Source organism: Euleptes europaea, chromosome 4 (genome assembly GCF_029931775.1).
Source record: "Euleptes europaea isolate rEulEur1 chromosome 4, rEulEur1.hap1, whole genome shotgun sequence".
Taxonomy (NCBI): Eukaryota; Metazoa; Chordata; class Lepidosauria; order Squamata; family Sphaerodactylidae; genus Euleptes; species Euleptes europaea.
The window spans coordinates 111,949,016-111,974,589 of NC_079315.1; positions in this window are offsets into that span (position 1 = coordinate 111,949,016).

Consider the following 25,574-nt stretch of genomic DNA (forward strand, 5'->3'; position numbering starts at 1 on the left):
TTGCGGGGAAAGTGTTCCATGCGCTGAGTGATCTGGCATACCGGTATTTTCTATTCATTCCTCATTTGCCGTGCTTCTTTTTCAAGTAATGGCCAACCAGGAAACAGGAACACAGGTAATCAATTATCTTATCCCATTAATTAATCGAAAGGAAGGCTGGATAAAATGCAACGTTCAGCACAGGCTGTCGAAGGCTAAGAAGAAACTTTAGAGTAATTACAGACAAGGGGATAACATGATATATGATGGGGATGAAAATGGGTACCGTGGACAGAAAGCACACTAGATGTTCATGTCCCCAGATGTGCAATTGACTTGCAAAAACTAGCCATGGGGGGGGGAGTCTGGGACAGCAGTGCTAACAGGGAGGGGGTAATTCTTTGCTCAGCATTGTTTTCCCAATCAGAAATGGGTACCCCAGAACATAGGATTTGAATAATGTTCTATTACTTTATTAAAATTGATTGCTGAACACACAAGGCTGTGGCAATCAATGGTTCAGCATCCTGTTTCACACAGTGGACAATCAAATGCCCCCTGAAGGTAGGGTTGCCAACTTCCAGGAGGCACCTGGAGATCTCCCACTATTACAAATCTGCTGTTACAGGCTTTGACATATCAGAGCATATACACTGTTATATTAGTGTTATACATATGCAGAATTATTCAATATGAAACCTTATTCTTCATAAAGACCATTTAGAGGCTTGTATTTCATTTAAAATGAACATGCCTGGCTAAAAGCCACTTTTAGAAAACTCCTCTACTGTTTTAAAAAACCCTAATCTTTTGTAAGATAAGCTTTTGGAATCTAACTGAATTTCTGGAATCCAACTAAGCTTGTGAAATTCAGTCTGCCACAAACACTGACTGTTATAAAATAGTTTTGTATAAAGGTAATATTGTGTTTTAAAGTTTAAATATGAAAGAATTACTACAGAATAGATTCATTTTGATCGTACTCTTTGAGAGATGAGGATGCTGATAATGTTGGGCGTCGTGGAGGTATATTAAAGCTAAAAAGTGACTGTTTAAGAAGTAGGCAAATGGCCAGCTGGAGGAGGAAAACCCTTATATGGTATCCTGTCAGAATACAAGGAGGAAATCCTTATATCAGGGGTGGGGAACCTCAGGCCCGGGGGCCGTATGCGGCCCCCGAGGACATTTTTTGTGGCCCTCGGGAGCTCCGGGAACCCTGCCACGGGAACCCTGCCGCAGAGCTCTGGGGGGGGGGAGTGCACGGAGACTGGGGCCCGGTTGCTTGGTACTCCGTGCGCTGCCGTGTGTGTGTGGGCGGGGGAGGTGGGGTGGCTGGGGCCCGGTCGCGCAGGCCAGCATGCGCCGATGTGTGTGTGTGTGGGGGGGGAGGCTTTTCTCTCTTCCTCTTTTTCTGTCACTCTTTCTCCTTTCTCTCTTCCTCTTCCTCCCTCTTTTTCTGTCTCTTTCTTTGTCTCCCTCCGTCCTTTTTTTTCTTTCCCTCCGTCCTTTTCTTTCTTTCTCCCCTTCTCTCCATTTCTTTCTCCCTTTCTCTCTCTTTCTCCCTCCCTCCCTTTTCCTCTTTCTCTGTTTTCCTTCCTCCCTTCCTCCCTTGCCAATTGACTGTGGGCTGCTTTGGAGGGTGCACTGTATGGAGTCATATCCTTCTGAGGTCCCCCCACCCCAAACTCCACCCTCCCCAGGCTCCACCTCCCAAATTTCCAGATATTTCCAAAACAGAGCTGGCAACCCTACCTGAAGAACAAAAAGCAGGACATGGAGTCTAAGCCTGCCTTCGTTGTCACCCCTGCAGTACTAGGGTTGCCAGGTCCCTCTTTCCCCCAGTGGGAGGTTTTTGGGGTGGAGCCTGAGGAGGGTGGGGTTTGGGGAGGGGAGGGACTTCAATGTCATAGAGTCCAATGGCGAAAGCGGCCATTTCCTCCAGGGGGACTGATCTCTATTGGCTGGAGATCAGTTGTAATAGCAGGGGATCTCTAGCTAGTACCTGGCGGTACCACTTAAGGAAGATTCAAACCGGCTTACAATCACCTTCCCCTCCCCTCCCCACAATAGACACCCTGTGAGGTAGGTGGGGCTGACAGAGCCCTAAGAGTACTATGACTAGACCAAGGTCAACCAGCTGGCTTCATGTGAAGGAGTGGGGAAACAAATCCAGTTCACCAGATTAGCGTCCGCCGCTCACTTGGAGGAGTGGGGAATCCCACCCGGTTCTCCAGATGAGAGTCCACCGCTCCAAACCACTGCTCCTAACCACTACACCACACTAGCTCTCTAGAGCTACCAGGGTTGCCAACTGCCAGGTAGTTACTAAAATTATTGCTACAAATGCTGAATAACGTTAGTTGAAGCCACAAACAGCACACAGCTCAGTCTTATAGTAAATAATTCTTATTCAGTGATTATAAACAAAAATAAAACAATATCAAGTACTCAAATAACAACGCAGATATGTACACAGGTATCACCTCTATACCAAAGTCCAAACTAGGGATCCAAAGGAAAAGTTCAAATCCAAGTCAGTATCCAAAGAGCGGTATTCCCGTCTAAAGCAAAGGGGAAATCCACCGTCGTTCCAAAGATTATTAAACCAAGTTCCACCTGCGGTTGCTCCACCGCTATTTCAAGAGTGCAGATAATCAAAAATCCACAAGCGGTTGCTCCACCGAAGTTCCAAAATAATATCAAATGACACAAACGGTTGCTCCACCGAAAAGGAAGATGATCCACCGAAATAAAGTAAGATGAAACGATACTTCCGGATATTGTGATCGTTTCGCGGTAGCTTCTTCAGTCACAAAATTCTGAGAGTTTATATGTGGTACATAGACCTAAATAAAAATTATATACACAGATAATAATGTCTTATAGTATACACAGAAAATAATGTCTTATAATCTACAATATCTTCAAAGAGCAATCAAACCATAATCAAATATACCATAGCTTACCATTAGGTGACCAGCGACCCATAAGGGCTTCTTACTATCTCTGATAGCTGGTAACGGATAAGGTTCTCCTATCTCATTAAAAGCAAAATGATCTGCCACACAGCTGAAGAAAATCAGAATCTTAAAGGAAACTACTCAAATCAAACTCACTATTGAGTCCTGAGGGTGACATAGATTTGAACAAATGAATATACCTCAATTCCTGTTGATGTAATATTTTTGTGATGTCTTCTTGTTGATAAGGACGAGGTCTGTATTGCCACAAGGCAAAAAATAGGATGTCATTCTCCGAGTGACCATATTGTAAATAATGTTCCGTGAGCGGCGCCTCCAGGGTCCTAGAGCGGATCCTGGCTCTGTGCTCACTAATTCTAATTTTTAATTGGCGGGAGGTGGAGCCAACGTAAATTTTTAAACAGGGGCACAGGACTGCGTAGACGACATTTTTTGATGAGCAATTAGTAAATTGTTGTAAGACATATTTGAAATTAATGCTGGATGCACTAACCTCCTTGATGGGAAGGCTATAAGGGCACAACGCGCATGTGCCACATTTGTAATGGCCTCGAATATTAACCCTAGGTTTGATCACAGAACTGTCAGTATGGACTAAGAAATTGCGCAATGATTTGGTTTTTCTCAAGCCCAAAATGGGTGGTTTAGAACAGCCCGGAATATTAAACAAAATGTGCCAATGACGTCTAATGATCCGTTGGATTTCATGAGTAAGATCTCCTGCTAATTCAACTGATCTCCAGCCGATAGAGATCAGATCACCTGGAGAAAAATGGCTGCTTTGGCAATTGAATTCTATGGCATTGAAGTCCCTCCCTTCCCCAAACCCTGCCCTCTTCAGGCTCTGCCCCCAAAATCTCCCTCCGGTTGTGAAGAGGGACTTGGCAACCCTAAGAGCTACCATTGTTACTGCTGGGTAGCTCTAGGACTCTGCAGGAACTCTATGGTTAGAACTTCCTGTAAGTAGATGAGACCTTAATTTTCATTTTTCTTGCTGGGATGCTGCTCCCCCCCCCCCCCACAACACTTTTGCCATTTGCCCAGGCAATGCCTGGCAGACCTAGATACAGACTAGGCATAACTGTAGGGTTGCCAGGTCCTACCTCTCCTCCAGTGGGAGACTTTTAAGGCACATCTCGGGATCGCATGGCAACGCGTGGATGCGCTGACGCGCATGCGCATCACTTACGATTTACAACTGGAAGCCCTGCCTCATGAGAAGCCTTATGCCACTCAAACACTTAGTTTGAGTGGCATAAGGCCCCTCACGAGGCGCGGAAGTCACCTGCAGCGGCTTGTACGCACATGCACGTTTGCCCACCGACCGTCAGCTGGTCGACGGGCAATGGGGCAAATTGCTGGGGGTTTGCCCACCACCACCGGGCACCTGGCAACCCTATATAACTGTCTGCATGACAAGTTATTCACCTAAGAAGCCTCTTAGTTAAAGGAAACCATTAAAAAAAGAAATCAAATTCAGTCCAACAAACAGATGAGCTCTTCAGTAGTTAGCAATAACCCTGTCTAGGCCTGAAAATGTGATAAATTGGTATCAATCCATTATCTGAAAGCTGCTGTTGGCTATTCGCACAACAAATCCAGCTCCGTATTTAAATTCCATTGGACTTGTATGGAAATGGGGATGAATAATCCAGTCAAATATTTATGCAAGACAAGCAACTTCCTCAAAGACCCTTGCAAAATATATTATTTATTGAGAACCTTGGCTTCATAGCATGGCAAATCAATAGTTGCTTCTCGTTCTGCATTGATTATCAATGCATACGTCTTCATCCGAGCAGTTTCACAAAACTCAGGCGTATACCATTTATCACAGTGCCTCAAAAACTGTCAGTTACAAATCTGGTAATATATAATGTCCCAATCCCCAATCCCAAAAAACTAAGGTTGTCAACTTAAGGTTTGGAAATTCCTGGAAATTTGGGGATGGAGCTTGGGAAGCGAGAGGTTTGGGGCGAGGAGGGACCTCAGGACGGCATCATTCGATCATAAGAAAGGCCATGCTGGATCAGACCAAGGTCCATTGTCCAGCAGTGTGTTCATAAGGGTGGCCAACCAGGTGCCTCTAGGAAACCCACAAACAAGACAACTGCAGCAGCATTGTCCTGCCTGTATTCCACAGCACCTAATATATTAGGCATGCTCCTCTGATCCTGGAGAGAATAGGTCTGCATTATGACTAGCCGTGAATAGCCCTTTCCTCCGTGAACATGTCCACTCCCCTCTTCAAGCCTTCCAAGTTGGCAGCCATCACCACATCCTGGGGCAGGGAGTTCCACAATTTAACTATGCGTTGTGTGAAGAAATACTTCCTTTTATCAGTTTTGAATCTCTCACTTTCCAGCTTCAGCAGATGACCCTGCGTTATAGCATTATGAGAGGGGGAGAAAAGCTTCTCCTTGTCGTCTCTCCCCATACCATGCATAATTCTGTAGACCTCTATCATGTCTCCCTCTTAACCGCCTTCTTTCCAAGCTAAACAGCCCTAAGCGTTTGGAGAGGGGACTCCATGGCATTGTACCCCACTGAGGAGCCTGTCCTCCCCAGGCTCCATCGCCAAATCACCAGGAGTTTCCCAACCTGAATCTGGCAACCCTACCCCACCCATCCCCTGCCAGTGGTCGGGGGGGACATGGCAACCCTAGGCTACAGTCTGCAAACCATGGGTTATGTGAGCTCTGTGCTCGTTGACAAATCCATAAACAGACTCCATAGGCAGGGAATCCTAAGAAAGCTGGTTTATTTAGAAATATACAACAAGTTGCAGAAGCTTAGACACTTAGAAGGACTCTAATGGGGGTGCAGTCTACAGAGGATCGTATATAAAGAAGAAAGGCTACAAAGTCAGGCCACCCCTGGTTGCTAGGTTCAGTTCCCACGGAAGTTAGACTACACATACAACTCTCAAAACATTAGCATGACAGCATAACAGTTGCGACCTTGGGTTAGCACCTGGCTAAACCACAATACTCCATTCTCAGGCCAGACCGGTCCTGACAGGTAACAAATAATGGAAAAAGGAGCTCAGCTGAAATCTCAAATAGTTGGCAGAGATGTTCCCAAGACTTCTCCCCTCTGGATAGATGGATAGATAATGAATCTATTAAAAATCCACTCTTTATTTCAAGGTATTATTTGAACCTACAGTCATTTTGACTTTTTTTTCCCTCCCACCCAATCAATCTATCGCACCATCATAATTGTATGCAAAATGCCACAATTTTCTTTTTACGAGCAGCAAATGGGAAAAAGTATTGATTGAAAGTTTCATTATATTCTACATTTGATTTAGATCCACACGGAGAGATAGTATTCCCGGAGAACCTTTCACTTTAAAAAAATAGTTTGAGGGCCAGGTTTTTTCCTTTAAGTCATTTGCTGCCTCAGCTCACCTACTAGGTTTAGATTCATACTTTTCAATGAAACATTGCCTTTGGGAGGGGGGTGGGGGAGAAACACGATTATCATATTTTGACATCAAAAGCAAATGTAAGGAAAAGGATGGAGTATGCATAATTTTTTTAAAACAAGAAAGTAGGGCAATCAGGGAGGTATTCAACAGCCCGCTGCATAGACTTTCATTATTATTGTCTCTTCTTTTAATGAAGATGTAGCGCTCCACTTTATAGCCCTAATTTATACCATTGATCAAATGTGTATGAAATTTCTGAATCCTAAACGGTGGAGAAGAGTGGCCATATTGTTTCCCAAACCAGCATGCTGCGAGAAGAGCTGAAAAATTATAGAATCATAGAATCATAGAGTTGGAAGGGACCACCAGGGCCATCAAGTTCAACCCCCTGCATAATGCAGGAAATTCACAACTACCTCCCCCCTCCGCACCCCTAGTGACCAAAAGATGGCCAAGATGCCCTCCCTCTCATCATCTGCCTAAGGTCACAGAATCAGCATTGCTGACAGATGGCCATCTAACCTCTTCTTAAAAACCTCCAGGGAAGGAGAGCTGACCACCTCCCGAGGAAGCCTGTTCCACTGAGGAACTGCTCTAAACGTTAGAAAATTCTTCCTAATGTCTAGACGGAAACTCTTTTGATTTAATTTCAACCCATTGGTTCTGGTCCGACCTTCTTGAGCAACAGAAAACAACTTGGCACCCTCCTCTATGTGACAGCCCTTCAAGTACTTGAACATGGTTATCATATCCCCTCTCAGTCTTCTCCTCTTCAGGCTAAACATACCTGGACTATCAGTGCCCAACATTTATGTCTGGACTATCAGTGCCCAACACTGATAGGGGCCGTGGCTCAGTGGTAGAGCATCTGCTTGGCATGCAGAAGGTCCCCGGTTCAATCCCCGGCATCTCCAGTTAAAGGGACTGGGCAAGTAGGTGATGTGAAAGACCTCTGCCTGAGACCCTGGAGAGCCACTGCTAGTCTGAGTCGACAATACTGACTTTGATGGACCAAGGGTCTGATTCAGTATAAGACATCTTATACTGAATCAGACCCTGGATCATGTGTTCATGTGTTCACCTTACTGGTGGTGTGGGTGAGGCTTCTTGAAGTATTGATCATCCCTTCTCTTTGCCAATACACCAGTATAGCAACACTGGACTTCCTTAGTGGTCTCCCATTCAAGATCAGGCCAGTCTGGGCCGTTAATAGGGTTGCCAGCTCTGCATAGGAAATTACCTGGAGATTTGGGGGGTGGAGCCTGAGGAGGGCAGGGTTTGGAGAGGGAGGGACTTCAATGTCATAGAGTCCAATGTCCAATGAGCCAAAGCGGCCATTTGCTCCAGGGGAACTGATCTCTATCACCTGGAGATCAGTTGTAATAGTGGGAGATCTCCAGACACCACCTGGAGGTTGGCAACCCTAGCCATTAGGTCAGGATTAAGGGTCTATAAAATTGTACACCTTGATACATAGGGGTTGGAGTGGGGCTAGCAAGCATGAATAGGGTTGCCATCTTTCAGCTTTGTGGCCTGGAAATGTCCCAGAATTACAATTGATCTCCAGACCACAGAAATCAGTTCCCCTAGAGAAGATGGCTGCTTTGGAGGGTGGACTCTATGGCATTGTATCCTGCTGAGGTCCCTACTCGCCCCAAACCCCACCCTTCTCGATGCTCTACCCCCAAATCTCCAGGAATATCCCAAACTGGAGTTGGCAACCCTAAGTGCGACCCAGTTCGCTCATCTATCTAAGAGAACAGTGCTCCGACTTTGATCCCTTGGTAATGAACGAAACATTTCTTAAGCGGAAACATTATCGTCATTACCGCAATATCAAAGTCAAGCAATTTCCAAAGGATGCTTAATCTGGCCGCCAATTTCTCCTTCTCAGAAATCCACAAGCTATCCATTTTTCTCTCTGCTGGTAATAATGAAAACCTGTTGGTGTTAAGCAAGAGCTTTCTAACTACTTTGAATCACCTTTTGGAATACTGAAGTAATTAGCGCTGCAGTGGTTCCTTGGCAATTTCTTCATTAGAGGGACTTAACATGGCAGCATGATGACTGAGGTTTCTTAGCACAGGGAATCGAACGGGAACACTCTTTTGTGCCCCAGACAGTCCCATTTGTACCGTGTGACTGCACCAGTTTAGGACTGCACACTTGAATACTCCCTAGGGTTGCCAACCTCCAGGTACTGCAGTTCAAAAAGGATAAGTACCAATATTCTATAATGCAAAACAAAACTTAAAGTTTTGTTTTGCATTATAGAATATTGGTACTTATCCTTTTTGAACTGCTGTACCCTCATTAGTACCAAGTGCCTCTTTTTTCCAACCTCCAGGTACTAGCTGAGATCTTCTGCTATTACAACTGATCTCCAGCTAATAGAGATCACTTCATCGGGAAAAAATGGCCACTTTGACAATTGGACTCTATGGCATTGAAGTCCCTCCCCACCCCGGACCCTGCCCTCCTCAGGCTCCACCCCAACAATCTCCAGGTATTTCCTAACCCAGACCTGGAAACCCTAAGAGTAGGGTTGCCAATCTCCAGGTACTAGCTGTAGATCTCCTGCTACTACAACTGATCTCCAGCTGATAGAGATCAGTTCCCCTGGAGAAAATGGCTGCTCCGGCAATTGGACTCTGTGGCATTGAAGTCCCTCCCCTCCCCAAATCCCCCTCCCCAGGCTCCACCCTAAAAACCTCTCACTGGTGGCGAAGAGGGACCTGACAACCCTAATACTCCCTCATTACCAATATTAATATTAATATTAATAATAACAAAAAGAGCTCAGATTCCTCTTGACTAGGGTTACCAACCTTCAGGTGGGGTCCAGAGATCTCATTAAATTACAACTGATTTCCAGACTAGAGAGATCAGTTGCCCTGGAGAAAATGGCTGCTTTGGAAGGTGGGTTCTATGGCATTTAGGGTTGCCAGCTCTGGGTTGGGAAATACCTGGAGATTTAAGGGTGGAGCCTGGGGAGGGCGGGGTTTGAGGAGGGGAGGGACCTCAGCGGGGTATAATGCCATACAGTTCACTTTCCACGGTAGCCATTTTCTCCAGTGGAACTGATCTTGGTTGTCTGAAGATCAATTGTAATAGTGGGAGATCTCCAGTTGCCACCTGGAGGTAGGCAACCCTAATGGCATCCAAACGCGTTTCGGCCTATTGGGCCTTCATCAGTGGTTAATTAAAACCACTGATGAGCTCTCCTAGGTTGATAACTGCACACATCGTATATGAGAGACATATACAAACCAGTATTACAACTAGAACCAATCTGACCAGATGTTTGAGTAACTGGTAATAGATTTTACAACCTATACACATGCCTGGTTTGATTTGAACTGTTTGCATATGTATTTATTTCTGTAAATGTGTGCAGGCTTAACATGGGTTTTAATTGACCACTGATGAAGGCCCAATAAACCGAAACGCGTTTGGTATGTGGTTACAGATATTAACCCTAGGAAATGCCATGGTTACCCACCAACCCTACAAGGGGTCTTTGTAATTTCTACTCTGCCTTCATAATGACCGTAATCTTGCCAGCACATAACTCCGCAGAGAATGCAAACCTTGTGAGCACATCACGGGGCATTGCTCCTGGCAAAGTGACTCACTCCGTACCCCGCGTCTTTGCAGTCTGGAGCGGAACAGCAGATGCCAGCAATTTTGTGATTTACCTTTTGACCTGCTGCTGCTGTTAACTTCTGTACAGATTTACTCAGCCTCTGCCTATGAGGAAACTTAGTTGGAGGGGGGAGTGAATGTAAATAATGGAGATGTCACCTGTAGCAGCTTAGCAGAGTGCAGACAGAAGGTAACTCTCTGTCTGTTCCTTCAGTTGGCCAAGGCTGAAAAATGTCAAGAAACTGTCAGGAGTGGAAGTGGAAAGGGGGGAGGAGACCGCTTTGATCTACAGGACAGCATGGTTTCCCCCACATTTGCAATGGAATCTTATGCAGGGTTACCCCAGTCTAAGTCCGTTAAAATCAATGGACTTAAGACTGGAGTAATTCTGTCTATGACTCAGTGAGTATAATATGACTGTGATCCTGTATTGCATTCATAGAATCATAGAATTGGAAGGGACCACCAGGGTCATCTAGTCCAACCCCCTGCACAATGCAGGAAATTCATAACAACCTCCCCACACATGCCCAGTGACCCCTACTCCATGCCCAGAAGATGCCCAAGATGCCCTCCCTCTCATCATCTGCCTAAGGTCATAGAATCAGCATTGCTGACAGATGGCCATCTAGCCTCTGCTTAAAAACCTCCAGGGAAGGAGAGCTCACCACCTCCTGAGGAAGCCTGTTCCACTGAGGAACCACTCTAACTGTTAGAAAATTCTTCCTAATGTCTAGACGGAAACTCTTTTGATTTAATTTCAACCTGTTGGTTCTGGTCCGACCTTCTGGGGCAACAGAAAACAACTTGGCACTATCCTCTATAAGACAGCCCTTCAACTGCTTGAAGATGGTTCTTCTCTGAGTATAAGGCTCCTGAGTATAAGGCTCCTTGCGAGGCGGAACCTCCGGTTCTAAACCAGAAGTGATGCACGTGGTATGGGGTAAATTGCCGGGATATATGAAAAGCACTGAGTGATGGCCAGGATTCTAAAGCTTTCCTCTCAACTTCCAAAAGCAGTTGTGTTTGATTTCCTCAGTAAGAGCAGTCTCAGCTGCTAAGCACAGACGTGGGACTGGCGGTGCCAGTACAATCCCATCTGCTTTACATTCTTCTTTATGTTTTCCTTTATGAGGGCTTTTTACAACCACCCTACACAAGCGTTGTGAGTTTGCATAGGAATCTGCTACCAAAGCCTTGCTTTGAAAGATAACTCAAACAGAGAACAATGTGAGACATTTTTTTTAGTCCTTCGACATATGGAATTGATGAGATGGCTGCAAAGATAAGTGCCTCTGAGAGAATGGCATACGATTAAAATACAAAGCTTGCTCCCTTTTAAAATTGTGCGCCTGATTTCAAGCGTGTTTAAATGCAATCTTCTCTCCCAAACATGTCCACTGACCCCTCAAAGTGGCCCCATAAGATGGAGTGGGTCATGGACGAGTCATACAGCACATGTTGTTGTTTTTTATGCCCTGCTGAAGTCCCTCCCCTCTCCAAACCCCACCCTGCCCAAACTCCCCCTGCCAAATCACTAGGTATTTCTCAACCCAGACCAGGCAACCCTACAAGTACAAAGCAGCCATATTCTCCAGGGGAACTGATCTTTGTCATCTGGAGATACATATACAACCTCAAAGTACTAGCTGGAGATCTCCTGCTATTATAACTGATCTCCAGCCAATAGAGATCAGTTCCCCTGGAGAAAATGGCCGCTTTGGCAATTGGACTCTATGGCATTGAAGTCCCTCCCCTCCCCAAACCCTGCCCTCCTCAGGCTCTGCTTCTAAAATCTCCTGCTGGTTTCCAAGTGGGACATGGCAACCCTATCTGGAGATCAGTTGAAAGTATGGGAGATCTCCAGGCCAAACCTGGATATTGGCAAACCTAACTCTTTCCCTTTCCAGTAGTTATAGGCCATTTATGTAGGGGTGTTTACTTTGCAGGCTTCCTTTGCATTATTCATGATTTTACCGACCTTCAGACGTGACATGCTGTGGCCTCATTCTTCCCCCACAGTACTAGGATCCTGTTTTAGAACAAATTTAAATACTGCTTCAAGGCAAGAGAGACGCAAATTCGCCCCATTTCCATGCATATCTCTTAACTTCGGGTTTCTCTCCCCACCCCATTTTGTCTTCTCCCTCCCATGTGTCTGTCCCTCCCATCCAACCCCTTACCGCAAAGCACAAAAGAGGGAGTTAAAATGTCATGAAAAGTGCAGGAAGACACCAAAGAGAGGCTGAAAAGGTTGGAAGGCAGCTCCTGGCAGGGAGCTGTTCAAGAAAGGTGGGGAGGAATACCCAGCAAAAGCAAGCGCAGTTCCCTTAAGAGCTGATCCACCCCTCGAAGTAAAGTGCAACAAGGCTGCGTTTTCGGGGGAGGGACTCAGAAGCTCCGTGATTCACATTAGGACTGTTGATTCGGTTCCATCCGAACTGAAAAACAGCCGAATTTCCCCCGATTCGGCGGTTTCTAGTAGAACCAAAGTCAAAAAAGGTGGGAAAACGACTAGCCGAACTCAGCGAGTTTGGGCCGACGCCGGATAAATTCGTACAAATTCGGCGACCCCAAATCAGCATTCTCCCACGGCCAATAGGTGGCCAAGCTGGCCAATCAGTCGTGGATGAGTGCGTGAGCCCAGCCGCTGCGTGGCCTGGGGGGAGAAAGAGAGAGTGTCTGTTAGGGCTGTTGAAAAAAAAATTCAGTAAAATTCGGATCTGGCAAAATTTGGCCCGTTTTGATCTGGGAAATGCCGAAGTTCGAACTCCCCCGCTTCGGTTCCATGGAATCCGGCGCAAGATTTGAGTTCGGGAAAAATTCGGCTGAATAAAGCCATTAAAAACACATTCGCGCTTTTCCATGGCTCTGGGGGGGCATTTTTTGAGGTAGACATTCCAAACTTTCAGCGTAGCTTCAGGGGGCCCTTCTTGCAAGATGCCCCAAGTTTTATGAAGATTGGATCGGGGGCGAGATTTGGGGCGCATATCTCGGGCCCCCGATCCAATTTTCACAAAACTTGGGGGTCTTGCAAGAAGGCCCCCCTGAAGCTACGCTGAAAGTTTGGAATATCTAGCTCAAGAAATGCCCCCCCAGAGCCGTGGAAAGGCACGAGTGTGCTGTAAAATGTAATAAAGATGCACATTAAGGAGGGGGGCCCTACCGGGCCCCATATCTTGCCCCCCCAAATCCAATTTTCACAAAACTTGGGGGGTCTTGCAAGAAGGGCCCTTGAAGCTACGCTGAAAGTTTGGAATGTCTACCTCCAAAAATGCCCCCCCCCGAGCCGCAGAAAGGAGCGAATGTGCACACGTAACCCCCCCAAGGGGATCTCTCTCACACACAAACTTTTTCTCTCCCCGGGCCGTGCAGTAGCTGGGCTCACCCACTCAATCGTGACTGATTGGCCAGAAGAAGACCCAGCTTGTCCACCGATTGGCCACGGGAGAATGCTGCTTACTAAATGACGGTTATGCTGCTGATTCTGAGCCCCCAAATTTGCTGGATTTACCCGGCGTCCGCTCGAACTCGCCAAATTCGGCTCGTCGTTTTCCCGCCTTTTTTGAATTTGGCTCCATTCGAACTCGAAACCGCCGAATCGGGGGAAATTCGGCTGTTTTCGGTTTGGACAAACTGAATCGACAGCCCTAGTGTCTCTGTGTGAGAGAGATCCCCGTGGGGGGGGGTGCGTGTGCATAGTCCCGAGTTGCTGTGCGGCCGGGGGGGGAGAGAGGCCATTTATGCATGGGAGGTTTTGCTTTGGAATTGTGCTCTCTAGATGCACATTTTCCCCATCCAAATTCTCAAATCTCAACAATAAGCCCCCCTGCAGAGTTTTGAGAATTCAGATGGGGGAAATATGCATCTAGAGAGCAGCAAATCCAAAGCAAAACCTCCCATGCATAAATAGCCAACGAGAAACAATGAGAGGTTTTGTCTTGGATTTGCCACTCTCTAGATGCACATTAAGGATTGCCTGCTCCCATTCATTCCAACGGGTGGATGGGGGGACCCCTTCCAGACCCCATAACTCGGGACCACCTGACCCAATCTTCACCAAACTTGGGGGTTCTTGCAAGTAGGGTCCCTCCAAGCTACCCTGAAGGTTTGGGACCTCTACCTCCAAAAATGGCCCCCAGAGCTGCGGAAAGCTGCGAATATGCTTTAAATGGCTTTATTCTGCCAAATTTATTCGGGAACGTCGAATTTCATGCCAAATTCCATGAATCTGAATAGGGGGAGTTCGGACTTCGGCATTTCCTGAATAAAAACAGGCCGAATTTTGCCGAATCTGAATTTTACCCCAAAAACTTTTAACAGCCCTAATTCACATGGGGGTGCCTAATTAATCACAAGGTACTCCTGGAATACCTTAGGAGCCCCGTAGCGCAGAGTGGTAAGCTGCAGTACTGCAGTCCAAGCTCTGCTCATGACCTGAGTTCGATCTCGACGGAAGTCGGTTTCAGGTAGCCGGCTCAAGGTTGACTCAGCTTTCCATCCTTCCGAGGTCGGTAAAATGAGTACCCAGCTTGTGGGGGTAAAGGGAAGATGCCTGGGGAAGGCACTGGCAAACCACCCCATAAACAAAGTCTGCCTAGTAAACGTCGGGATGTGACGTCACCCCATGGGTCAGGAATGACCCGGTGCTTGCACAGGGGACCTTTACCTTTACTCCTGGAATTGGGGAGAGGGAGCATTCATGCATATGATGTTTGAGAATTCGGAACAGAAAACGGTGCAGCAAACCAAACACAAATTTCCCTTGCATAAATGACCATAATGTTTAGGCACATGGTATAACATCACAGAAGTTTGCCAAAGCCTAGAGGGGGGCTTGCAGGCATCAGGCGAAAAGCCCGTCTCTTCAACCTACAATAGAAGAAAGTGATGTTGGAAGCCCTCTCTGTATAACACACAGGACTTCAAGCCTAGAGGAATCTCTCCTTTCAGGCTGTGGTACTTAAATCTTAAATGAATATTTCCACTAAAAATAAAACCCTGACCTTTTCAATGCTTCATAGAATTTTTTTTTTTAAATAAAAAACTTTTTTACTCCTACTTCACAAAGAGGAGCTAAAACAAAAAGTAACACTGCCAAGGGCTTTGGATGCTTCTAAGCCGATATATGTGTTTAAGCAAGGCCGTGGCTCAGTGGCAGAGGATCTGCTTGGCATGCAGCAGGTCCCAGGTTCAATCCCCGCCATCTACAGTGAACAGATTTGGCAGCAGGTAATGTGAAAGATCTTGACCTTTTCATAAACCATTCCTATACTCCTCTAGTAAGGTTGCCAACCTCCAGGTAGTAGCTGGAGATCCCTGCTAATTCAACTGATCTCTACTTGATAGAGATCAGTTCGCCTGGAGAAAATGGCTGCTTTGGCAACTGGACTCTATGGCATTGAAGTCCTCCCTCCCCAAACCCCCCCTCCTCAGGCTCCACCCCAAAAACCTCCCACCAGTGGCAAAGAGGGACCTGCCAACCCTATCCTCTGTGCTTCCCTGTTCCATCATCTCAGGGCCATGTAAGGGGCTGTGGCTCAGCAGCAGAGCATCTGCTTGGCATGCAGAAGGTCCCGGATTCAATCCCCGGCATCTCCAGTAAACAGATTTGGCAGCAGGTGATGTGAAAGACCTCTGACTATGACCCCGTAGAGCTACTGCCAGTCTGAGTAGTTTATTCTCAGAATGTACCTATATTTGCATCTGGACAATAGTTAACCCGAAAGATATAACAATTTTAATGTAGCCTGCTCAGTCAATTTTTACAAGAGAGTGTATGTTTTCTTGCTTTGTTAATAAACTGTTTCCCCCTTCCCCTTTTTACCTATTGTACCCTTAATAAAATAAAATAAAATTTTAAAAAATACTAACTTTGATGGATCAATGTTCTGATTTATAAGGCAACATCATGTGCCCATGCAAGAGGGGAGTATGTGTGAGCAAAATGTACTGGCTTGAAAGAATTAAAGCAATCCCTTGAGAGTCTGTGGGAGGAGAGCGCACCAAATTGTATGTGCCAAACCACATGCATGCATACCGCTGAATTAAACTGGAACTTTATTAATAAGATACAATTCCATTATTCCTCCAATCAAGATATAACTAATACTTTAACAGCATAATGCGGGGACCTAACAAATTCCCTACACAAAGGATAAAATGCAAGAGAGCTGATGTTCACAGGTTCCCCCCGATTGTGACATTCTTTATCTCTCAATACCAGGGCAGCCGCTTCGGCAAACTGCTGAGATGCTTAGTCCAGATTGTGAGGAAAGTGTTAAACCCGAGGTGAGGGTCTATGGAATCATGCAAGATCTTGAGCAAATGAACACTGGCAGGATGTTGCTAATCAATGAGCAGAATCTAGGCTGGCCCAGTTAAGGGTTAAATTCCCATACTAATCAAATAATTTATTATGGGCAATACCTCCCAATTCATAATTTCTGCCTTTGCCCCATATATTTTTTTTTTTTAGGACTGCTTCCTGTGTGGTATTTTTCTTTTCTTTGAAGAAAACATGTATACTGCTGTACAAGAAGTTCATGAACACATGAAGTTGTCTTATACTGAATCAGACCCTGGGTCCATCAAAGTCAATATTGGTCATTTATGCATGGACACTTGAACATCCTTTATTCCCCCTTCAGCCAGGATCAAATTTTTCAGTATGCATGATACCTCATTCCTTGGAAGCTCAACGCTGTTTCAACGCATACTGAACCTGGCTTTTCCCATTCCTCTTCTGGCCTGAATTAAACCGTTCATCCTGGCTCATTCTGGACTCACAGAGCATGCATACTCTGTTCTCGGGTTGAGCTTCCCAACACCATCACGCCCCACCCTTTTCCAACCCCCTCTTCAAAGCAGCATGCAGAGGGGACAGGGTGCCCGGTGCCCGGTGGTGGTGGGTAAAATCCAACCAATCCACTGGGCTTCCAGCCAACCAGTTGAGGGCCGGAGGGCAACATGGGCATGCACAATGAGCCTACGTCACTTCATGGTTTACCCAGAAGTGATGTGGACGCTCTAGCCACTTCGGCCATTTTGGCCGAGATTGATAGAGCGTCCGCATCACTTCTGAGTAAATGGGAAGTGACGTAGACGTGCAGGCTCATTGTGCCAGGTGCGCGTGTGCACCGCACGCTCCAAGAAACCTCCAGCCCATGGACCAACAGGACTGGTAAGCCTAAGAGAGGAAAACAGAAGATTGGCTTCTCTCACAGCCAATCACAAAGCAGTGTGTAAAGAGGCAGGGATTCAAGTGCTTCCTGATTCCTGCTACCTTAGAGCTCTTTCTGAGCAAAAGAAAGGCTTTGTTAAAACGAAGCTTGGATTTCTCCCCCCACACACACACTTTCTTTCAGATATCTCAGTTTTTTTGTTTTTGTTCCTAAAAAGGTTTTTTATGTGGCAGTTGGGTCTGGGGGGAAAGAAATCGCTCACGTGGAGCACTGCAAAGTAAGCCAATTACAGAGCAGCATTTAAAGGGGTGGGACTTGATTTGAGCTTGGGAGGCTGCTTTTCTGTATTCATGGTTCGACTAGCACACAGTTTCGTCCATGATCATTCAAGCCAATGTATACAGTTTCCCCCAACCTGGGTTACTTTAATGTGCAATGAACCCAGGTCCAAGCAGGGAGATCCAACCCATGCATAAAAGACCATTGTCTACTCAGACTGGCAGCGGCTCTCCAGGGTCTCAGGCAGAGGTCTTTCACATCACCTACTCGCCTAATCTCTTTAACTGGAGATGCTGGGGGTTGAACCTGGGACCTTCTGCATGCCAAGCAGGTGCTCTTCCACTGAGCCCTAGCATCTCCCCTGCAGGGTAGCCAGGCTGTGAAGACTAACTGGTGGAAGCGTGGGCGGTGGAGACATGTAGGGTTGCCATTTGCCTGCTTATGGTGGGAGATTGTCACGTAATTGTGTACTCATGGAATATTAAAACAGAGAGGGAAAATCCATTGACCCCTGTGTGTGTGTGTGTGTGTGTGTGTGTGTGTGTGTGTGTGTGTGTGTGTGTGTGTAAAGTGAGGGCTTTCAAGTCAAGTGGGAAGCAGAGATGGTTTTCCATTGCCTTCCTCTGTAGGGTCTTCTTGGTGGTCTCCCTGGGCAGTTAGTAATTGGATGGGAAGCCACCAAGAAATGCCTGGGTTGCTGTGTTGAAAAAGGCAATAGCAAACTATCTCTGTTAGTCTCTTGCCTTGAAAACCCTACAGAGCCCCCATAAGTGGGGTTGCCAGGTCCCTCTTTGCCACTGATGGGAGGTGTTTGGGGTGGAGCCTGAGGAGGGTGAGGCTTGGGGAGGGGAGGGACTTGAATGCCACATAATTCAACTGCCAAAGTGGCCATTTTCTCCAGGGGAACTGATCTCTATTGGCTGGAGATCGGTTGTAATAGCAGGAGATCTCCCGCTAGTACCTGGAGGTTGGCAACCCCATCCATAAGTCATGTGTAACTTGATGGCATACACACAAACACAGTCAACTGAGGCAGTAACATTCTGGAAAACCCTGCTTCTTTTGCAACGGCAAAGAGTCACCTTTTTTTTTTAAAAAAAGGCTATGCATGTCGTTGATTTATGATGGTTGAATTTACCTACACACCGCTGTGACGGACAATGGGCTTAATCTGCAACAAAAGCTGGGAGACCAAGAATGGACAGAGCCGGAAAGCTGATGCTCTGAGCCCTGAGAGGGAGAGAAGAGATTCAAAACTTTGTGACCAGCCTGAGAGGAGGCTGTGAAGGATTCTGAGCAGGATAGCGAGACTGAGAAGATGCTGTGAAAGGTTCTAAGCTGGTGAACCTACGTGACAGGGAGCAGTGAACAACTCTGTGAACCTACGGGTTCTGCATAGCCCAAGCTAGTAGAACACACAACCTGTGGAGTGACAGGATTGAGCCCTGGGTGAAAGAGGGCCCTTTCTCAGGTCACAAAGGGGAATTAGTCTCTGGGGCAGAGCTATTCCGGTTGTAGGTGTGGAGGATTACTGCCACTGGTGTGGGGTAGTCAGCGAGAACCGGAAGAAGGAACTTGGTCATTCCCCATACTTCTGGAAGTTTTCTGGGGAATAAGAGATTCAAAGTCTGTTCATTCCTATCAGCTAGGCTGGGAACAGAGTCTGTGGGACTGAATCTGTGAGAGTTCTGAGGGACAGAACTGAGCTTGAAAACTAAGAACTGAAGAAACCTAATTTGAGAAAACATCTAGGCTAAAGACAACTTGAGTAACATCTAAACTAAGCTATCTCTCTGAAAGAATCTTGTGTACATATATGTGATTTTGTGTTTCCCCTCCAATTCTGCCGTTTTCTCAAAAATCCATCTTGTGAAGACTGTTAAATAAATTTCCCTGTTTTTTCTTTTTCTTTAAGCCTTTTGTGTCAAATTTCTCTCTGAGGTCAAAACTGGTGTGGGACTGGAGGAGGAAAAAAATAATCTCACAAATGCACTCAGGCTAACGCTTTCCCCTCTGCATACACAGTCAGGCTGAGAGAGTGGATACTAAAGAAGAGTGAAAGGGGGTGCGTCATAACCGCCTTTCTCCTTTATGCTTTTTTTCTGAAAATATAACTTTGTTTTGGGGTCTGGACAATTAAACTTAAACTAACTAAAGGTACAGAGTCTACCTGTTCGGGTTTTGTGTAAACTGGTTTTCGGCGTAGGGCGGAAAAAAATCATGTTTGAAGCTGTCCTTCATAATTCATTGTGCGAATCCAGTTCCTCCGCTCCCTCTCTTACAACCTGGGTTGGCTCTCGCATTTGTCATGCACTTTGAATAAAAGGGAATTGGTTTCTGATAGACTCCGCAATTAATTCCCACTGGAGAAGGTAATGTGATTTACCCAATGTAAAGTCATTTGTCCAATAAGCAATGGTCATGGAGTCTGCCATATGCTGGATCCCTTGAGCGAGTCTGGTTCCACTTGATTCCCAGAGCAAAGTAATTGCACAAGCCAACACATATTGGAATTTAAAAAAAAAAAAAAAAAAAACACCATTGTCTGGCACCATTCCATTTCGTGTTCTAATTATGTACATCTGTCTAAGGGTCTTTGGCCAACGCAAAAAACACTAGGCCAACGTGTGGTCCAAATGGAAGATAATGACATGGATAAGACATGTGAGAACGTCCTTCTGTGTCCTGGGGCCACTCTCTATTCCCATTATCGACAGGGTAGGACTAAAAGGCATGAGTGCTGTGAATCCCATCTAGTGTGAAAGTAGGGTTGCCAACCTCCAGGTGGTGGCTGGAGATCTCCCACCATAACAACTGGTCTCCAGCCGACAGAGATCAGTTCACCTGGAGAAGATGGCATTAGACTCTATGGCACTGAAGTCCCCCCCTCTCCAGAGGGCAGCCAGCATGGTGTAGTGGTTAAGAGCGGTGGTTTGGAGCGGTGGACTCTGATCTGGAGAACCGGGTTTGAGTCCCGACTCCTCCACATGAGCGGCGGAGGCTGATCTAGTGAACTGGGTTGGTTTTCCCACTCCTACACATGATGCCAGCTGGGGTGACCTTGGGCTAGTCACACCTACCTCAGCCCACCTACCTCATAGGGTGTCTGTTGAAGTGAGGGGAAGGGAAGGTGATTGTAAGCTGGTTTGACCAATTCTTCTTCTTCTTCTTCTTCCCGCCCTCCTCAGGCTCCAGCCCCCAAAATCTCCAGTATTTCCCAACCTGGATCTGCAAACCCTATTCCCAGATTTTCAGATGTTGATGAAAACATTCGTTTTGAAGTGTTCCCTTCCCTCCTCACCCTTCCCCTCTTTTTTCCCACTCTCCTGTCCATCATCATACATTTTCTCCAGGCAAACTGATCACTGACAGCTGGAGATCAGTTGTATTAGCAGATCTCCAGCTGGTACCTGGAGGTTGGCAACCCTATCTGCGAAGGGAAACAAAAGGAAAGGGATTGAGACTCGCTTGCTGCAGATTTCCTCCTTTGTAGCTCAGAGAAGGACAGAGTGGATACTGCAGATATAATCCCGCCATCCCCCCCCCTCCCCAAGTGCTCTTAAATGCTTTTCAGACTTCAATGAGCAATAGGGAGAAGATCAGAGCAAGGGATTCAAAGGGAAGGGAGGTCAGCATGTGAATCCAGCATCAAATGAGGGCTTTCAAGTCGGAATTGGCTAGGATCGTAATACCCAGCTCGGCTCGGTACAGGCAGGTATTGCCAAAGACCCCAACGAGTTGCTTAGAAGTTCATTCAATTCATAAGGGGAGGGGAAAAGTCCCCGCTTCTTTCAAAGTCCTCATGTCCTGGAGTTGTATCTGCTGACCTTGTCCAACGGTGTCGTGGCCCCAATAATTGCGACTCTCCACCTACGTAAAGAGGAATGAAGATGCCCACTGATGTCCGTGGCAGAGGTTAGAATTCTTGAATCTCATGTTAGCTCAATGTTATCATTTATATTTACTGTCTCCCCAAAGAAGAAGAAGAGTGGGTTTTTATATGCCGACTTTCTCTACCACTTAAAGGAGAATCAAACCGGCTTACAATCACCTTCCCTTCCCCTCCTCACAACAGACACCCTGTGAGGTAGGTGGGGCTGAGAGAGCTCTAAGACAGCTGTGACTAGCTCAAGGTCACCAAGCTGGCTTCATGTGGAGGAGCGGGGAAACAAATCCAGTTCACCAGATTAGCCTCCACCGCTCATGTGGAGGAGTGGGGAATCAAACCCAGCTCTCCAGATCAGGTTCCACCACTCCAAACCACTGCTCTTAACCACTACACCATACTGGCTCTGGGGACCCAGGGCTAGGGTTGCCAGCTCCGGGTTGGGGAATACCTGGAGATTTTGGGGGCGGAGCATAAGAGGGCAGGGTTTGAGGAGGGGAATGACTTCAATGCCATACAGTCCGATTGCCAAAGCGGCCATTTTCTCCAGGTGAACTGATCTCTATTGGCTGGAGATCAGTTGTAATAGCAGGAGATCTCCAGCTATTACCTGGAGGTTGGAAACCCTACCCAAAGCAGCTGAAAGGGTTCTCCTCTCCTTCACATTAGCCTCACAAAAACCCTGTAAGGTAGCTTAGGCTGAGAGTTGGTTGCCAGGTACTACCTGGCAACTGGCAGGAGGTGGGGGTGGGGTGGAACGTACCGGCCAACTCCATGTTGGGAAACTCCTGGAGATTTGGGGGTGGATCTCGGTAGTCTGGAGATGAGCTGTAATTCTTGTGGGTGGGGTCCTGAGGTCGCACAGTAATTCGATCCTGTCTCTTTATACTTATTTGATGAGCTTGTGTTAGTTGTAATATTACAAGGTTTCTTTGTTTATAATGATGATTCCACCTGGAGGTTGGCAACTCTACTTGCCAGAAATAATGCATGATAAAGCCATGTGGGGGGTGGAGCAGCAGCTATGTCACTGTGATAATGTAAGGATCGGTCATTGATTCTCGTAGACTTGACTAGCGGGGGACACGCAACACTTTTGTCTAGGAAAATATATCATTCTGTATTGCAGTTGGGAGATGGAAAGAGTTCAGCAAATAATAATGCAATTAGCCTCTTGCTAATTTAGAAATGTCAAAGTTCTCTCCCTGTTTTGCATAAGAACATTAGGGCAGTCCATCTGTCACTGCCGCTGAGACGCGTCTTGATGCCAGAAGAGGGATGTTTTGAACAGCGTTCCTGGAGAATGGAGAAACTCAGGAAGTGTTTAAAGAATCTGCTCCTACGGTCACGGACAAGATCCCCCATGAGTGTGTATGCATGCGCATGCATGCTGGCAGTGCCTCTCTTTGCATTGAGCATACAATAACATATTGTGCCCCCCCCCCCGGGATCTTCACAATCTACATCCCTTTCTACCACCCCAATGCAAAGGATACTTTTGCTAATTAGAAACATAAAATAATATGTATTTTAAAAGAATAAAAGGCTGAGTGACGAAGGGAGTCTGCAGATGGTTTCATTTTGGGTGTCTTCAAAATGAGATTGAGATGGCCACGATCTCTATCATGGTGTGAGAGCAACCATAGAGTTTCACTTCCAAGCATCCGTTGGGAAACCATCAGGTCACAAGAAACCAGGGCTGTCCCCTCCACTAGGTGGACCTAGATTATTGCTTAGGATGGTTAGGGTTGCCAGCTCCAGGTTGGGAAATACCTGGAGGTTTTTGGAGCACAGCCTGAGAAGGGCAGGGTTTGGGGAGAGGAGGGACTTCAATGCCATAGAGTCCAACTGCCAAAGTGGCCATTTTCTCCAGGGGAACTGATTGCTATCACCTGGAGATCAGTTGTAATAAGGGGAGATCTCCACCACACACCCACACCCCGGAGGTTGGCAATCCTAGCCAGGCACCAGCAGCAGACCACGTGAAGGAGAGCGAAGCATTCTTGTGAAGAATCCTACAGGAGATAAGCTAGAATTGCATTTCCCTCCCAGTAATTTTAGTGGTTATTAGCAACAATAGTAGGTACAGCATTTTTTGAAAAAAATATGATTTCCACATTGACAGGATTCCTTTAAAAGCTCCCCTCTGTTTGACAACCAATTTCTCCCCCTTTGTGTTACTTTGGACAGTTTTCATTGTTCCCATATTTTTCTTCATTTTTTAAAAAAGAAGCAGCACATATTGGCATCGCCATTGCCAAATGGCTACTATCAGCAGAGACAGTGACAGACATTTAATTGTGTGATTTATCGTGTTTCTCTACGACGGCAGCTTCCTCTGCAGCTCATACATCCATAAACGGCTGAGCGCAACATTTCCAGATTATCCCGATGTAACAGTGGGTTTACACATCGTGCCCAAAACTGACAAACACCGTTTAAAAGAAACGATTCTGATAGGCAGGCCCTTATCTCTTTCAAAAATAATATACTCTGCTTTATCAGTATCTCGGTGATGGAAGCAGAATGCTATGATGTATGTGGAATAAACCAAAGTCTGGCTTCCCTCTTATTTTTTCTTGCTTCGGAAAGGAAGAACCAAAGGAATTCTGGCTCGTGCAGGCCAAAAATAAAGATGTTTGCCTTGATCCAAAATTCTGAGCGTGTAACAATATTTCCTTAAGTTGAAAATACGGATCCCGTAAAAAAGGGCGGCACAAATGCAGCTTTCAGGGGCTTGGGAGCGTGGGATCTACAGGCTGACCTACTGGAATGGAAGCCCAGCCATTCACTATGTTCTTCAGTGGGGATCAACTCAGGTCTTTTATTAGGGTTGCCAAATTCCAGGCACTAGCTGGAGATCTCCTGCTATTACAACTGATATCCAACCAACAGAGTTCGGTTCACCTGGAGAAAATGGCTGCTCTGGCAATTGGACTCTATGGCATTGAAGTCTCTCCTCTCCCCAAACCCTGCCCTCCTCAGGCTCCATCCCAAAAACCTCCCGCCGGTGTCGAAGAGGGACCTGGCAACCCTATCTTTTATGCATGGCTGTTTCACTCACTGTCACCCCTCTGATGACTTCGTGTCTTTGTGTCAATTATGCATGCCCTTTCTGACCGTCAGAGGTCGCCTCGCTCTGCCCCTGCGTTTTCCCACGTTTTGTCCACATTTTCATTGACCTGTTTTATCTTGAATTTGAAAACGTGGGCAAAGCACGGGGAAACATAGGGGGAGAGCATGGCAACCTCTGACAATTGGAATACAGGTCCCTCTTCACCAGTGGGAGGTTTCTGGGGAGGAGCCCGAGGAAGGCGGGGTTTGGGGAAGGGAGGGACTTCAATGCCATGGAATTCAATTGACAAGGCTGTCATTTTCTCCAAGGGAACGGATCTCTATCAGCTGGAGATCAGTTGTAATAGCAGGAGATCTCCAGCTAGTACCCGGAGGTTAGCAAAAACAAAACAAAGACACCTCCGTGCCTATACCTTGGCGGTTTGGAAATTAGCACGGGTAAAAGGTAAAAGGTACACAAATGCACAGAGCCAGTTAGCAAAATGCAAATATTAATAGGTGCTAGAAAAGAGAGACAAACAGTGTGAAGCAAATATGTTAGTATCCCATTTGGGAACTTGTGGACATTGCTGTGGCTTAATATTGAACCTTTATGGACTTTGCTAGGCTTTGGAATTACCGTTGTATGGATGAGATAATGTGGGGCTGAAGAAACCAAGGTGAAACGGCCGTCCCCCATCTTTTGATCTATATAATTTTGGATCTATACCTGTTGGATTTATACCTGAGAATAACTTATGCCATTGGAACGGATCATCTTTGAAATATTTAAGAAGAGGACTTTTTTGCCTGTAAAATTACTAATTCCATGTATATATTGTAAATTGTTTAGTCACAGTTGTTAGGAATATTTGCTTCACACTGTTTGTCTCTCTTTTCTAGCACCTATTAATATTTGCATTTTGCTAACTGGCTCTGTGCATTTGTGTACCTAGTACCTGGAGGTTGGCAACCCTAAGTCAGAAATGGCATGCATAACCAACACAAAGACTCAAAGTTGTCGGAAGGGTGACGGCGAGTGTAACAGCCATGCATAAAAGACTTCAGTGTGCCTCACCTACTGAAATTAGATGACTACCTCTAGAGATGGGGTCTTCTCCACTGTGACACCA